The 15,999-nt window shown below is 35.3% G+C and overlaps 1 long non-coding RNA gene across 2 annotated transcripts in view; it reads left to right on the top strand.

The window, feature by feature from the left end:
* The window catches only part of LOC130541370 (uncharacterized), an 89,423-nt gene that overhangs the window by 30,426 nt on the left and 42,998 nt on the right, over positions 1 to 15,999 (top strand). The window contains exon 3 of one of the 2 annotated variants that reach the window (XR_008955416.1): positions 15,186 to 15,342. The exons of the other annotated variant lie outside the window; for it this stretch is intronic. This is a non-coding gene — a long non-coding RNA (uncharacterized LOC130541370). Of the gene's footprint in view, positions 1 to 15,185; positions 15,343 to 15,999 lie in introns of those variants that run through there. 2 annotated transcript variants of the gene reach the window in all.

Here is a 15,999-nt window from a genome sequence, read left to right as displayed (position 1 = left end):
AAATTGAGAATGTCATGGCAAGGTACTTGGAGTGAGGCATTTCATTTAAACATCATCAACAACATAGCAACTAAAACCTAAAGAATCATAAATCTTAGAGAATCTTCTAAGTGTCTTAGGAAAAACTTAGTTTAACTTCTGATTCCTGAATTACTTTCATCATCTGTTTTTATGGCCCCACTGATAATGAGTATACAGCTAACTAAGCTGATTATCTTTTGAGTCAACTCTACTTGTTTATTTAATGTTGATCCAAAGATTAGCGCTACAGGCAAGTTTAAAACTTTGAGTCCTCCCTTCAAATCTGAAAACAACAGCTTAAATTGTCCCTTTCTTATTGCTTTTATTCTTGTAACTTAATGTCAAGTCCCTCATTATTCTAGGTGGTCTGCTTTAGACAAATTCCAATTTGTGAAAGTTTCTCTGTAAGTTGAACACTAAATACAACACAACATATTAACTGGATATTGTATGATTATTTTTCCTCCCTTCTGGACACATATTTCAATTAATACATAATAACATAATTAACTTTTCTTAGCAATTACTATACAAAGGGAAATCATATTGAGTTTACTGTCAACTAAACTTAAATGTTTCCCACCAGGCTACTAAGGCATCAGACCCATATTTTATAGTTGTGTAAATGGTTTTGTATACCACAATTAGAACTTTTCATTACATACCTGTTAAATAACATCTGGGTATAATTAGTCTCTTGTTTTAATCTGTTGATATTGCTATTCTTTCAGTTAACATATTATCTATTACTCCCAAATTGTTTATATACAGGTTTGATCAGCATGCAGCAAATGACCTTATAATAGGCATTAATAAAATTGTTGAATAAGGCCAGAATCTGAAGTACATTCCTAGATGACTATTCAGATTCATATTAACTATTTAGAAAAAATTAGTTGTGAAATTTGCCTGACCTTACTGCAATTTGGTCAACATTTCTCAATCTTGATCATAAGTAGAGCATAATGTATTTGTCAGATATCTTAATAAAATACTGAATGCCTGTGCTTACAGGATTCTCTGTCTCATAAGCTTTATCTCAACATTATTACCACCACTTTTACTTAATGAGTTGTTTCTACAATACCTTTGTAAAGCAAAAGTGAAGTAGAATATAGCGGCGGCCATCTCTTATTATGCAGCAGGACCCTTTCAAATCAATTACCTGCTGAATTACCTCTATATCTCAATGCAAATAATAAACAGTTGACCTTTGAACAGTGTGGGCATTCGGGGCACTGATCCCCCTTGCAGTTGAAAATTCACATATAACTTTTCAATCCCCCAAAATTTATCTACTAATAGCCTACTGTTGACCAGAAGCCTTATGATAACATGAACAGTCAGTTAACACACATTTTGTATGTTATATGCATCATATACTGTATTCTTACAATTAAGTAAACAAAAGAAAATATTAAGAAAATAATTATAAGAAAGAGAAAATATATTGATTATTCATTAAGTAGAAATGGATCATCATAAATATTTTTATCCTCATGTTCAGTATGCTGAAGAAGATCAGGAGGGGTTGGTCTTGCTGTCTCAGTGGTGGCAGAGGCAGAAGAGGTGGAGAAGGTGGAAGGGAGGCAGGAGTAGAAGGCACACTTGGTGTAACTTTATGGAAATACGTTTTAATTTCTCTCTGACTTTTTGCTTTTTCATTTCTCTAAAAATATTTCTGTATATGTTACTAATCTTTTCCCCACCATTTGCTTTCGTTGCAGTGCCTATATGATAGAAGGGTCCATGTCACAACAGAAGTCAAGAGCAGTCTTGAATAACTGAAACCCTTCTGGCCAGATTGTCTAATATCAATTTTTTTTCTGGCACTGCTTCTTCTATGTCTTCTTTCTCATTGTCCAGCACATTTGGAAGCAGTCATCTCTATCAAGTCATTTTCTGTTACCTCCTCTGGTACAGTGTCTAATAGCTCTTGAATTTCTCCAAGATCCAAATCTTGAAACCCTTCACCTCCTGTCCTCGTTTTTTAAAAGACTGTATCTACAATATCTTTCATTATTTTCTTGATTGGCTGTCATAAGTTCTGTGAAGTCATGCATAACATCTGGACACAATTTTCTCCAGTAGGAATTTCTCATTTTTGCCTTGACAGCTTGCACAGCCTTTTCTATAACAACAATGGCATTTTCAATGATGTAATCCTTCCAGACATTGGTTATGTTCTCTCCTTTGGGGTTCTCTTCCATAGCATTGACAATCCTTTTCATATACCATGTGCAATGAGCCTTAAGTGTCTTTATGACCCCCTTATCAGAAGCTGACTTAAAGATGTGTTTGGGGGCAAGTAGACCATTTTGATGCCTTTAGTGTTAAATTCATGAGGTTCTGTGACCAGGGGCACTGTCCAATATCAAAATAATTTTAATAAGGCAGCTCCTTACTGGTAATGTGCTTCTGATTTAATGTCCCTTCTGATTTCAGGGACAAAGCATTGATGGAACCGATCCCAAACAGGGGTTCTCATTAGCTAGGTCGGGTTGGTGTACAACCAAAAGACTGAAAGCTGGTGTTTATTTTTTTCCTTCAGGCTCAGAGTTTAGCAGCTTTTAGGTAAGGGCAGTCTTGATCATAAACTCAACTGTATTTGCAAAAATTCAGTAGAGTTAGCCTGTCTCTTCTTCTCTTAATTTCTGGTGCTCACTTCTTTTCCTTAATAATACATTTATTGTGGCTTTGTTTTCTCAGAATGGGAAACTTTTTTTCATTTTTTGAGACAGAGTCTCACTCTGTCACCCAGGCTGGAGTGCAGGGGTGCAATCTCACCTAACTGTAACCTCCGTCTCCTGGGTTTAAGTGATTCTCCTGCCTCAGCCTCCTTAGTAGCTGGGAATACAGGCATGTGTTACCATGCCTAGCCAATTTTTGTATTTTTAGTAGAGATGGGGTTTCACCATGTTTTCCAGGCTGGTCTTGAACTCCTGACCTCAAGTGATCCACTCACCTCAGCCTCCCAAAGTGCTGGTATTACAGGCATGAGCAACTACACCCAGCCCAGAATAGGAAACTTGTGTGTGCATTAAAAACCTGTTTAGGTAGATATTATTTCTCCTCAATTATTTTCTTAGTAGTGTCTGGGAACTTGTCTGTTACCTCTAGTTCAGCAGAAGATGCTTTCCTGTTATCTTGACATTTTTAAAGCCAAATCTCATTCTAAAATTATCAAACCATCCTTTGCTGGCATTAAACCTCTAGCTCTAGAACCCATAATTTTCTTTTGCTTTAAGTTGTCATACAATGACTACTTTTTCTTGAATTATAGTAGTGTCTATAGGTATGCCTCTCTTATAGCAATCCTGAACCCACATAAAACCTGCATCTTCATTATGAGTAAAAAGATATTTCACAAAAACCGTAAGGTTGTGTCACTTGCTGGTATAGCTGCAGTGATGGCTTTATATATTTCCCTTTCTTTTTTTGCAGTGGTCCTGACAGTGGATTCATTTATCTTGAAATGGTAGGGAATTGCAGCTGCAGACCTTAACGTATGATACATATAAAATAATTTAACTTTTTCTTGTAATGTCATGACTAGTCTCAGCTTTTTGGAAGCACTTCCTTCCTCACCAGTGGCACTTTGTATTGGTCCCATAGTGTTATTCTAGGTTTACGGTATTGCATGAGACACTAACAGTATAAGAACTGCAAGAGATCATCTTTTACTACAATATGCAATTTACTGGAGAGACAAACTGCTCATGCAGAGATGATTAGTGTGAAATGGTGTTTTAAGCAGATTGAGCTCACTGCAATAGCAATGGGAGCTGGCTATGAAATTATTACGGTAATATAGTATATACTAAAGTTAACTTTATGCAGTTGTGATTTAATGCTACACCTTTACATTTGTTTATATTTTTCTCAGTTGTAAATGGTTCCATGTCTAGTCTGTGTTTGTGCATAAGTTTTGATAAATTTTCACTTTTTATAATAGATTTGTATACATTTTATTATAGCAAATGATGAATAGTATGTGCATATATTTTTGCATCTAGGACATACCTGACCTTTTTTTAAAACTTTTTAAAAATATTTCTAGACTACAGGTTTATATGTAAATTTTTTTCAACTTGTCACAAATCTTCAAAAAATCTTCCAGTATATTTATTGAAAAAAATCCACATATAGGTGGACCTGTGCAGTTCAAATATGTGTTGCTCAAGTCAACTGTATTAAAATATGGGTCAGAAAACTTTTTATATAAAGAGCTAGATAATAAATATTTTAGACTTTGTGGGCTGTATGTTCTCCATCCCAACTATTTAACATGGCCATTGTAGAGCAAAAGCAGTGATAGACAATACTTAAACAAATGGATGTGGCTGGACTCCAAGAAAACTTTATTCACAGAAAGGTACAGGCTGGATTTGGGCCATGCAATAGTTTGCTGACCCTTGTATTAATATACTATCATTAATACGTTGTCAATTATCATATATCTATAACATCTGAAAGGATGAAGAAGTCTCTACAAGAATGGGAACTATGGATAGAAAAACTCAGGGAGGGAATTTGGAGATTAAAATCTTTCCTTGAGGGGAATTATGGTGACTATCTTCAAAAAGTCACCATGCACAGCTGAAGGCCTTTAAAGAAGAGAGACTGGATGGTAATATGCCATAAGGGAGTGCAATGGACTCAATGTTTGTGTCCCCCAAAATTCATATGTTAAAATCTTAAACCCCAATATAATGATATTAGAAAATGGGGCTATTGGGAGGTGATTAGGACATGAAGGGGAAGCCTCACAAATGGGATTAGTGACCTCATGAAAAATAAAGAGAAAGCTTGCTATCTCTCTCCGTTCTCTACCATGTGAGGATACAATGAGAAGATGGTCATCTGCAAATTAACACTAGGGTCCTCACCAGACATGGGGTCTGCCAGCACCCTGAACTTGGAATTCCCAGCCTCCAGATCTTTGAGAAATAAGTGTTTGTTGTTTTAGCCACCTAGTCTATGGTAATTTTTTCTAGCAGCCCAACTGACTAAGACAGAGAGTGTGCCAATCAACACAGGAAATTTTACCTATTTTGCACTGTTGCTGTGATTTGGGACAGATTTCAGTATTGAGATTATCCAAGTACAACACTCAATTCTCTAGAAGTTTAATATGAAACAAAAAAAATGGGATAGCATTCAAATACCCCATCCTGAAGTATTTTTTAACTTGGTTGGTGACAGTCAGAAGGCCTTGGTATATGTATATAAGATAGTATTTAAAGGTAATGTTTAAAACTGAACTCAGTAAACCTTGACCTATATATTCACAAAGTTGAATTATGAATATAAAAGTAAACAAATACAACTTTTTCCTTGTAGAGTTATTTTGTCGTATGAACTGAAAGAACTGAATGATTCTTTTGGGAAGAACAGTGTTGTTGTCTACACTTGTATGGAGTTCATAGACCATTTATCTTCAATCATAAAACACCATAGATTGTAAGATGCACAACTGATTTGATAACAGCTTTTCAGAGAAGAAACCAAAGTGAACTTAACAAAATCCAAAATCTGTAGGATATCCAATATTCCCGTAAATTGTGGACTATATCCTGACTTTCCCGTAAATTGTGGACTATATCCTGCCTTTAGAAATTTAAAAAGTGAAAAAGCTATGGAAGAAATGTTTTATATCATCATCTCCTCTGCCCACCCCACTCACCCCCAACACACACACACACACACACACACCTTGGCTTTAGGTGAAAAGTAAAATAAGCCAGAACCTCTTATGAATTCTTCAGGAATAATGCAGCATAAATGAACTTCACTGCTTTGTTCCAGCTTGTCTATTCTGAGGTAAAATTTGTATTGTTTCAAAATGGATAGGATTTTTAACTGCATTCAAAATGAACTTTTATCTTAGGAGAATTTTAGATTTTTTAAAATTATCCTTTAAGTTTTAGGGTACATGTGCACAATGTGCAGGTTAGTTACATATGTATACATGTGCCATGTTGGTGTGCTGCACCCATTAACTCGTCATTTAACATTAGATATAGCTCCTAATGCTATCCCTCCCCCCTCCCCCCACCCCACAACAGGCCCCGGTGTGTGATGTTCCCCTTCCTGTGTCCATGTGTTCTCATTGTTCAATTCCCACCTATGAGTGAGAACATGCAGTGTTTGGTTTTTTGTCCCTGTGATAGTTTGCTGAGAATGATGGTTTCCAGCTTCATCCATGTCCCTACAAAGGATATGAACTCATCATGTTTTATGGATGCATAGTATTCCATGGTGTATATGTGCCACATTTTCTTAATCCAGTCTATCATTATTGGACATTTGGGTTGGTTCCAAGTCTTTGCTATTGTGAATAGTGCCACAATAAACATACGTGTGCATGTGTCTTTATAGCAGCATGATTTATAATCCTTTGGGTATATACCCAGTAATGGGATGGCTGGGTCAAATGGTATTTCTAGTTCTAGATCCCTGAGGAATTGCCACACTGACTTCCACAATGGTTGAACTAGTTTACAGTCCCACCAACAGTGTAAAAGTGTTCCTATTTCTCCAGATCCTCTCCAGCACCTGTTGTTTCCTGACTTTTTAATGACTGCCATTCTAACTGGTGTGAGATGGTATCTCATTGTGGTTTTGATTTGCATTTCTCTGATGGCCAGTGATGATGAGCATTTTTTCATGTGTCTGTTGGCTGCATAAATGTCTTCTTTTGAGAAGTGTCTGTTCATATCTTTTGCCCATTTTTTGATGGGGTTGTTTGTTTCTTGTAAATTTGTTTGAGTTCATTGTAGATTCTGGATATTAGCCCTTTGTCAGATGAGTAGATTGCAAAAATTTTCTCCCATTCTGTAGGTTGCCTGTTCACTCTGATGGTAGTTTCTTTTGCTGTGCAGAAGCTTGTTAGTTTAATTAGATCCCATTTGTCAATTTTGGCTTTTGTTGCCATTGCTTTTGGTGTTTTAGACATGAAGTCCTTGCCCATGCCTATGTCCTGAGTGGTATTGCCTAGGTTTTCTTCTAGGGTTTTTATGGTTTTAGGTCTAACGTTTAAGTCTTTAATCCATCGTGAATTAATTTTTGTATAAGGTGTAAGGAAGGGATCCAGTTTCAGCTTTCTACGTATGGCTAGCCAGTTTTCCCAGCCCCATTTATTAAATAGGGAATCCTTTCCCCATTGCTTGTTTTTCTCAGGTTTGTCAAAGATCAGATAGTTGTAGATATGTGGCGTTATTTCTGAGGGCTCTGTTCTGTTCCATTGATGTATATCTCTGTTTTGGTACCAGTACCATGCTGTTTTGGTTACTGTAGCCTTGTAGTATAGTTTGAAGTCAGGTAGCGTGATGCCTCCAGCTTTGTTCTTTTGGCTTAGGATTGACTAGGAAATGCGGGCTCTTTTTTGGTTCCATATGAACTTTAGAGTAGTTTTTTCCAATTCTGTGAAGAAATTCATTGGTAGCTTGATGGAGATGGCATTGAATCGATAAATTACTTTGGGCAGTATGGCCATTTTCACGATATTGATTCTTCCTACCCATGAGCATGGAATGTTCTTCCATTTGTTTGTATCCTCTTATTTCACTGAGCAGTGGTTTGTAGTTCTCCTTGAAGAGGTCCTTCATATCCCTTGTAAGTTGGATTCCTAGGTATTTTATTCTCTTTGAAGCAATTGTGAATGGGAGTTCACTCATGATTTGGCTCTCTGTTTGTCTGTTATTGGTGTATAAGAATGCTTGTGATTTTTCCTCATTGATTTTGTATCCTGAGACTTTGCTGAAGTTGTCTATCAGCTTAAGGAGATTTTGGGCTGAGACAATGGGGTTTTCTAGATATACAATCAAGTCATCTACCTGAAAGTGATGGGGAGAATGGAACCAAGTTGGAAAACACTCTGCAGGATAGTATCCAGGAAAACTTCCCAAATCTAGCAAGGCAGGCCAACATTCAAATTCAGGAAATACAGAGACCACCACAAAGATACTCCTCGAGAAGAGCAACTCCAAGACACATAATTGTCAGATTCATGAAAGTTGAAATGAAGGAAAAAATAGTAAGGGCAGCCAGAGAGAAGGGTGGTGTTACCCACAAAGGGAAGCCCATCAGACTAACAGCTGATCTCTCGGCAGAAACTCTACAAGCCAAAAGAGAGTGGGGGCCAATATTCAACATTCTTAAAGAAAAGAATTTTCAACCCAGAATTTCATATCCAGCCAAACTAAGCCTCATAAGTGAAGGAGAAATAAAATCCTTTACAGACAAGCAAATGTTGAGAGATTTTGTCACCACCAGGCCTGCCCTAAAAGAGCTCCTGAAGGAATCACTAAACATGGAAAGGGACAACCGGTACCAGCCACTGCAAAAACATGCCAAATTGTAAAGACCATCGAGGCTAGGAAGAAACTACATCAACTAACGAGAATTTTAGATTTATAGAAGTATTGCAAAGATAGTAAAGAGAGTACCAGTGTATCCCACATCCAGTTTTTGCTTTTATCACTGTCTTTTAAGAGTTATTTGTGTATTTTAGATACTAGTCCCTTACCAGACACATGTTTTGCAGCTATTTTCTCTCAGTCTGTGGTTTGTCTTTTCTTTTCTTTTTAAACTGTGCCCTAATATGCCTTTTTTTTGGGTTCCAGCATACCATTCAGGATATCACATTAAATTTAATAGTCATTTCTCCTTAGGCTCCTTTGGCTTTCAGTTTCTCAGACTTTTTTTTTGTTTTAGGTGGCTTTCACAGTGTTGCCAATTATTGGTCAGGTATTTCATAGACTGTCTCCCACTTGGGATTTGTCTGATGTTTTTCTCATAATTAAATTATGGTAATTATTTTTGAGAGGAATCCCACTAAGATATAATGTCATTCTCACAATATACTTTAAGCATGCATACTATCAGTATGACTTGCCACTCTTGATATTAACCTTTATCACTGGGCTTGAGGTATGTCAGGTTTCTCCACTATATAGTTATTCCTTTTTCTCTTTTTATATAATCCTCTTTATAGCCACCATGTATATAGTTCACACTAAAGGAGTGGAAAGTTACGCTCTGCGTTCTTAAGGTGGTGTATCTGTAAGGTATTAAAAATTCTTCACCATAGGAGACCTGTCACTTCTCCCCCATTTATTTATTTATTTAATCATTTATGTATATCAGTATGGACCTATCTTGTCTATGTCATGCACTGTTCCTAGATTCAGCCAATTCTCCAAGGAGCTTTGGTTTCTTTTACACTTTTCTAATGGTATTAAAAACCAAGATCTGAGCACTATGTGTGCTCTTTGCAATTAAAGTGCCATTGTTTCCAGGTTCTTTCAGCAGACAGATCAAGGAGAAATATGTATATATATGAATCCATCTACAGAGCCGAGATCGCACCACTGCACTCCAGCCTGGGAAACAGAGCAAGACTCCGTCTCAAAAAAAAAATTCTATCTATCAATCTATAAATATTTCTACAGGTAAACATCAGCAGATATAGCAAACTAAATATAAGTTCTTATTGATGTATCCAACTCTAATCCATTACCATATGGATCCTTCTAGTCTTCTTCCCTTGCTTATTTGAGCCTTTCATTTTAGCAGCAAGAAGTCTGATTCCAACCATTTGCCATCAATTTGCCTAATTGTTCAATTCTAGTATGTATGTTTAGTGACTTCAAAATTGCTAATCTGTACCATTAAGGGAAACAACTTTATCAGCTACAGTACAGTGTACATACAATTTATTTCCCTTTAACTTTACAGATTACACTCATTCCCAATGTTAAGTGGGTGAGCACCTTATTCCCTAACCACCTTCAGTGAAGTTGTTTTATAAACTTGTCATATACTTAGACTTGTCACTTTCTGCATTCCATCCTTGTATTCTCCAAACTAATTTTTTTTTAAATTTGTACCTGTTAAGGTTTATGTTTTGCCATAAAATCCTATGGATTTTGATAATGCTTAATATCTTGCATTCACCACTATTGTATTATACAAAATATTTTCACCACCCTAAAAATTCCCCTGTTTCATACATTTAGCTAGTCCTTCTCCACCACCCACTGAACATCTGGTAACCACTGATCTGATTACCACTGCTACAGTTTTGCTTTTTTAGACTTTCATATAATTGGAATAATAATATGCAATATGCATTTAAGTTTCATTTATATCTTTCCATGGCTTGATAGCTCATTGCTTTTCATTGCTGAATAAATTTCATTGCACAGTATGTCAAGTTTGTTTAATCATCTATTCAAGAAACACTTGGTTTTGCTCTGCTTTTGGTGAATAAAATTCCTATAAAAGTTTGCGTACAGGTTTCTGTGAAGTTTTCAACTCATTTTTGTAAATACCTAGGAGTGCAACTGCTGGATTTTGTGTTAAGCCTATGTTTAGTTTTGTAAAAACCTCTCAAAATGTCTTCCAAAGTAGTTGTACCATTTTGCATTCCCATCAGCAATGAATAAGAGTTCCTGTTGCTCCACATCCTTGCAAACATTTGGTGTTGTCAGGGTTTTGGATTTTCGTCATTCTAATAAGTGTCTAGTGATAGCTCATTGTTTTCTTTCTTTCTTTTTTTTTTTTTTTTTTTTGAGACAGAGTCTTGCTCTGTTGCCCAGGCCGGAGTGCAGTGGTACGATCTCGGCTCACTCCAAGCTCTGCCTTCTGGGTTCACGCCATTCTCCTGCCTCAGCCTCCCGAGTAGCTGGTATTACAGGCATGAGCCACCACACCTGGCCAATAGTGTCCTTTGATGAACAAAAGTTTTAAATTTTCATCAAGTCCAATTTATTTTTCCTTTTATTACTTGTCTTTGTGTTATATTTAAAAATACATTGCCAAATACATAAAGGCAAATGTTTTTCTATGTTTTCTTTGAAGTGCATAGTTTCAGGTCTTAAATTTAAGTCCAATGTTCTAGGTAAGTTACATTATTTTTAAATTTTTATTTTTTATTTTTGGAGACAAGGTCTCTTGAACTCCTGGGCTCAAGAGGTCCTCCCACCTCAGCCTCCCAAGCAGCTGGGACTACAGGCAGATGCCACCATTTGTGGCTAATTTTTTTTAAAAAAACCTTTTTTTATATAGAAATGAGGTCTCACTATGTTGCCCAGGTTGGTCTCAAATTCCTAGGCTCAAGCTATCCTCCCACCTTCGCCTCCCGAAGTGCTGGGATTGAAGGCCTGAGCCACCACACCTGGCCTAAATTGCCTTCTAAAAAGGTATTACCAAATGATACTCCCACCAACAGTTTATAAGAGTGTCCATTTTTCTCTCCAATGTTGGATATTATCAGCTTTATATGTTGCTAATCTAGTGGGAACAAAAAAGATATGACATTATTTTAATTTTTATCCCCATTATTATCAAAGAGGTTAAACATCTTTTCACACATTTATTGGCAATTTGCATTTTTTTGTTCTTTTGAAATTTTTCTATTTTTTGTTATTTCATATAATATTGATTCATAGGAGCTCTCATATATTATGAGTATTTATCCTTTCTTATGTTTGCTTTACATATTGTTTCCCAATTTATAATTTGTCTTAATTTTGCTTAAGGAATCATTATTCAAAGCAAACTTTTTATAGTTTATGATGAATTTATGATAAATATTTATGATGAATTCTGGTATTTATGTTTTCAAGCCTTCCTCAGTCATAGTTATAGATATGTGTACCTATAGTTCATTTTAATACTTTTATAGTTGATAGCATGTATCTTTTATTTTGTTTTAACATTTAACCCTTTTATCCATTTGGATTTAAAAAATACATCTTGTGTGAGGCAGGAGTCTAACTTTTTTTTTTTACCAAATCTTACACTGATTTTCTCAACATTGTTTTTGAAATTGTCAATTCAAAAATAATGAAAATAATGATCATTATGTTTTTTTGTCTGCATAGAAATTCTTTATAATCTTTTGCTATGAGATTTTTGGCACCAAACCATTATAATCATATTTTATCTACAAATAAACCTAAAGATAGAAAAAATGCTTTGATAGTTTTATAATTAGAATATTTAAATGATTTTCTCAGTTTATGGCAAAATTTTTAAGTTTTTTTTTTTTTTTTTTTTTTTTTTGAGACAGGGTCTCACTTTATCACCGAGGCTGGAGTGCAATGGGGTGATCTCGGCTCACTGCAATATCTGCCTCCCGAGTTCAAGCAATTCTCCTGCCTCAGCCTCCCCAATAGCTGGGATTACAGGTGCCTCCCACCACGCCTGTCTAATTTTGTATTTTTAGTAGAGACAGGGATTTGCCATTTTGGCCAGGCTGGTCTCGAACTCCTGACCTCAGGTGATACGCCCACTTCGGCCTCTCAAAGTGCGGGGATTATAGGCTGAGCCACAACACCCAGCCCTTACCAGTAATTTTAATGGTCTGGTTGTGTCCTGCATGGAAGTGTATTGTCTTTTGGAGGGGATCTGTAGTAGTTAGTGAACAGACTCTATTTGGCTTTCCCCCCAAAACTTTTATGCCAGAGTTATTTTTAGTCCCATTTGTTAGTAGATTAAGATGTTTGATGGAAACTACTTTATCTCAAAGATTTTTCAACCCCTTTAGGTTTGTGAAGGTTAATCACAAAACACGAAGAGTCAGGATGTTGTTATTAATTGGCTTATGAGTGTGTCATTGCAAGGGTTAATATTTCTACACTGCAGGGAAAAGAAGGCTCATAATTCCAAGGCAATTAACTGAGAGGAACAGCCTGACCCAGGGAAATTCCTCTTGGCTCCTATAAAAGTTACATGCATTTTAAAGATTGGTACCCAAAGTAGCCCGTTCTTTGGTTTTATTGTTCTGTGGAAAAGAACATTTTCTCTGATAATTTAAGTTTGAAGAATCAGTGCATATTTTAATGCCACATATGCAAAGATACCTTCCAAATTTACTTGGAACTTTAGGTAGGAGTATGACTTTTTGGGGGAGAAGGATAGAGGAGAATTCATTTAAAACAACTAGAAAATGCAGTCAATAATCAAGAATATATGTTCTTCAAAAAAAAATTCACTAGAACCTGGGAATTTTCATTGTAAGTATCTCTGTTGTCTTGATAACTGAAATCTGTGTTATCTGTGTTACGAAGAGTAGCAATAGATCCTTCTATAGTGAACATAAGGCATGATTTGTCTGTTTCATAAATCAAACATTTATACATTTGATTTTCTTAAGGTAAGAATTACTTGTATATGCGTCTCTGTAAACTTGGGAATGTTGATTTATTTTGTGAACACGACTAGTTATAGACAAGTCCATCTCCTTGACTTTACACTCGTCTATATCAAAATTACTCTGAATTGTTTTGGAATTGAACATATCTGACTGAAAACCAAACAAACATAGGAGTTAAAGAGTGTTCTTAGATTAACGAGATAATTTGCTTTAAAAAAAGATGAATTATATATTTAGGGCATTAAAAATTAAATATAATTAAACAATAATTTAGGTGGCTTTAATTGTGTGAAATTTTGAAAAACTTTTTCAAAAGACAGATACTTATTGAAAATTTTTAACAAGCATTTTCTACTCTGCCTTCCCATTTCCCTGATTGTCCTTATCCAGGAGTTTATGTTTTGCATGCTCTTTTCTTACTTTAGGGGCTGCAAACACTGTCATGAATTAAATATGTCATCTATGGAGTATAGCTAATCTATAAGCCAATATCATGTAATGCAGCTTAACCTGGACTTTTTTTGACAGTTGTAATACAAATTGCTTTTGATTTCAATCCAATCCTCTTTGATAACTACAGTTTGCACAGCTTCTCAGAGCAAATCCTTTCTTATGGTCTGAGTGATGAATTTCTAAAGCTCACTGTATATGTCAGGTCTTCCAGTTACGTAAGTGAAAATAATAGCAGACGTAAACTTTTTGCTTTAAAAAAAAGCTGAATGTTTTTATGCTCTTGAACAAAGGTCAACAAAACAACAACTTAAGAAAAGGCTAAACCATCTTCAGAAACCCCACTTGTGAGAACAAGCACTCTTGCATGCATGTTCTGAGAGAATGATGTAGTGAAATGATCCTAAGTTTTAGGTCACATGGACCTTGAGGTGAATCCTAGAATCCTCCCTGTATATCAAGGGAATTTTGACAGGTCATTTAACATTTCTATATCTAAGCTCATCCTAAAGTGGGGCTGAAAATACCTGTCATAGATTGTTATATGTAATAAAAGAATTACCAGATGGAAAGCACCTAGTGCAGTCCCTAGAATTTTTAGTTTCTAGATAATTCATTCCCTGACTAGATTTTCACTCCGGGTTTCAGATTGACACTGAGTTTTGCAGAGTTTTTCCCTACTCTGAGTTCCCAAAGTCTACTGAAACAGGATTCAGGGCCGAGCAGCACGAAGACAGGCAGCCTAAGCAGGAGTGGAGAGGTAAAGGAGAAGAGAGGGGGTTAGCTCTAAAGACAGAGATTGAGTTTACGGAACTTTCAAAAGAGGAATCTCAACATATTGACAGTAATCATGGGCAATTCTAAGAATTCTGACTTTTCACTATTTTATATACTCAGGTTATATATATATATGCAGAATATGGAATTTGGAGTCAGAAGACCTCTTTGGGCCTCAGTTTTCTCATCTATAAATTGGCAACAAAAATATTTCATGCTTTGTGTTCTTCATGTGGTTAACAGGACATCAAAAAATCTATTAGTGTATGAGATAAGCCTTTGAAAGTATAAAACTCAATAATAAAAATAAATAAAATAAATAAATAAGAAAAAAAGAAAGTATAAAACTCTATACAGTTGTTAGCTATCATGTCTTGATCTGGATGAACTAACAATATATTGTATGCCAGAGGAGATATAAGAATTAAGACAGATCAATTACATTGAAAAATGCTACACAATCTCCAAGGAAGTAATTCTCAAGGAAGTAAATATTTTCAATCTGTAAAATCAGTTTATGCCAATCATATAAAAATTCTCATAATTCTATAGCACACACACTCACACACAGATAATATTAATTATGAGAAACTCAGGACTTCTTAGAAAATAAAACTAGATTGTTTGAAAGAAAAACTAATGAACTGGAGTTTCATTCCTGGAGCTTATACCTATTATTAGCTTAAACATGATGTACTGAAAATTTAATAAAATTTCAAGCTGTTTCAGAAAGCTAAATAAAATGGAGAATCCTTTTTTTTTTTTTTTTAAGGTTATTCAATCAACCTCCTAATATGGGCATAAACTCCAGTGGCTTGGACTCTGAACCATGATTCCTCAAAATAAAGCAAACAGTTCCTCATGACTTTATAGAGTGATTAAGCCATTGGAAATGCGTTGCACAAAAAGCGTCATGCAGCACAACATAGAAAAGAGCTCCAGTTAATGTAACATGTGGAGAAAGACAGTGTGGGTATGCACTTAACTGTTTGGAGAAGCTCCTTAACTTTAAAATCACGTATTGAAACTAGGATATGTAAAAACTTCGAATGGACTTCAAATGAAGAATAATGACATAAATTAATTAGGGCTGGATAAAGAATAAAATACCACTTATTTGAAATGCATGTACTAAGAATTCAGAGGAGCAGATAGGTTACACATCTGAGGTGTGTTTCTTCAGGTTTCAAGAAAACACTCTATTTAGAAATCAGTAGCATGTTTTGGTTACATTTGCAGAATGGCAATCCACTGTTTTCTTTTTTAATTTGATTGTGATTCTAATGTTTGCTATGTCAAAGAGACTCTCAAGTGTTTTAAAAATCCTTTTATACAAACGTTTCTTTATTTGGCTCTTAATGTAGACCCAATCAAACGAAAGAGCACTGAATTTTGGGAAAGAAAAAATTAAAATAGAATGTCAGTCTAAATTATTTTAAATCTGTTGTGCTTATCAAATATTTTTTATTGATTTATATGATTTTTAGGCATCAATATGGCATTTCACATGTATACTACTGTTGAAATTTTATATTATATTGCAACATACTTGCATATTATTTTAATAATATGAGGAAAGAATAAGA

The sequence above is a fragment of the Pan paniscus genome, chromosome 2, assembly GCF_029289425.2.
Source record: "Pan paniscus chromosome 2, NHGRI_mPanPan1-v2.0_pri, whole genome shotgun sequence".
In the NCBI taxonomy this organism is placed as follows: Eukaryota; Metazoa; Chordata; class Mammalia; order Primates; family Hominidae; genus Pan; species Pan paniscus.
Note: the sequence above shows the minus strand (reverse complement) of the source record. Positions and strands in the feature narration are given on the sequence as shown.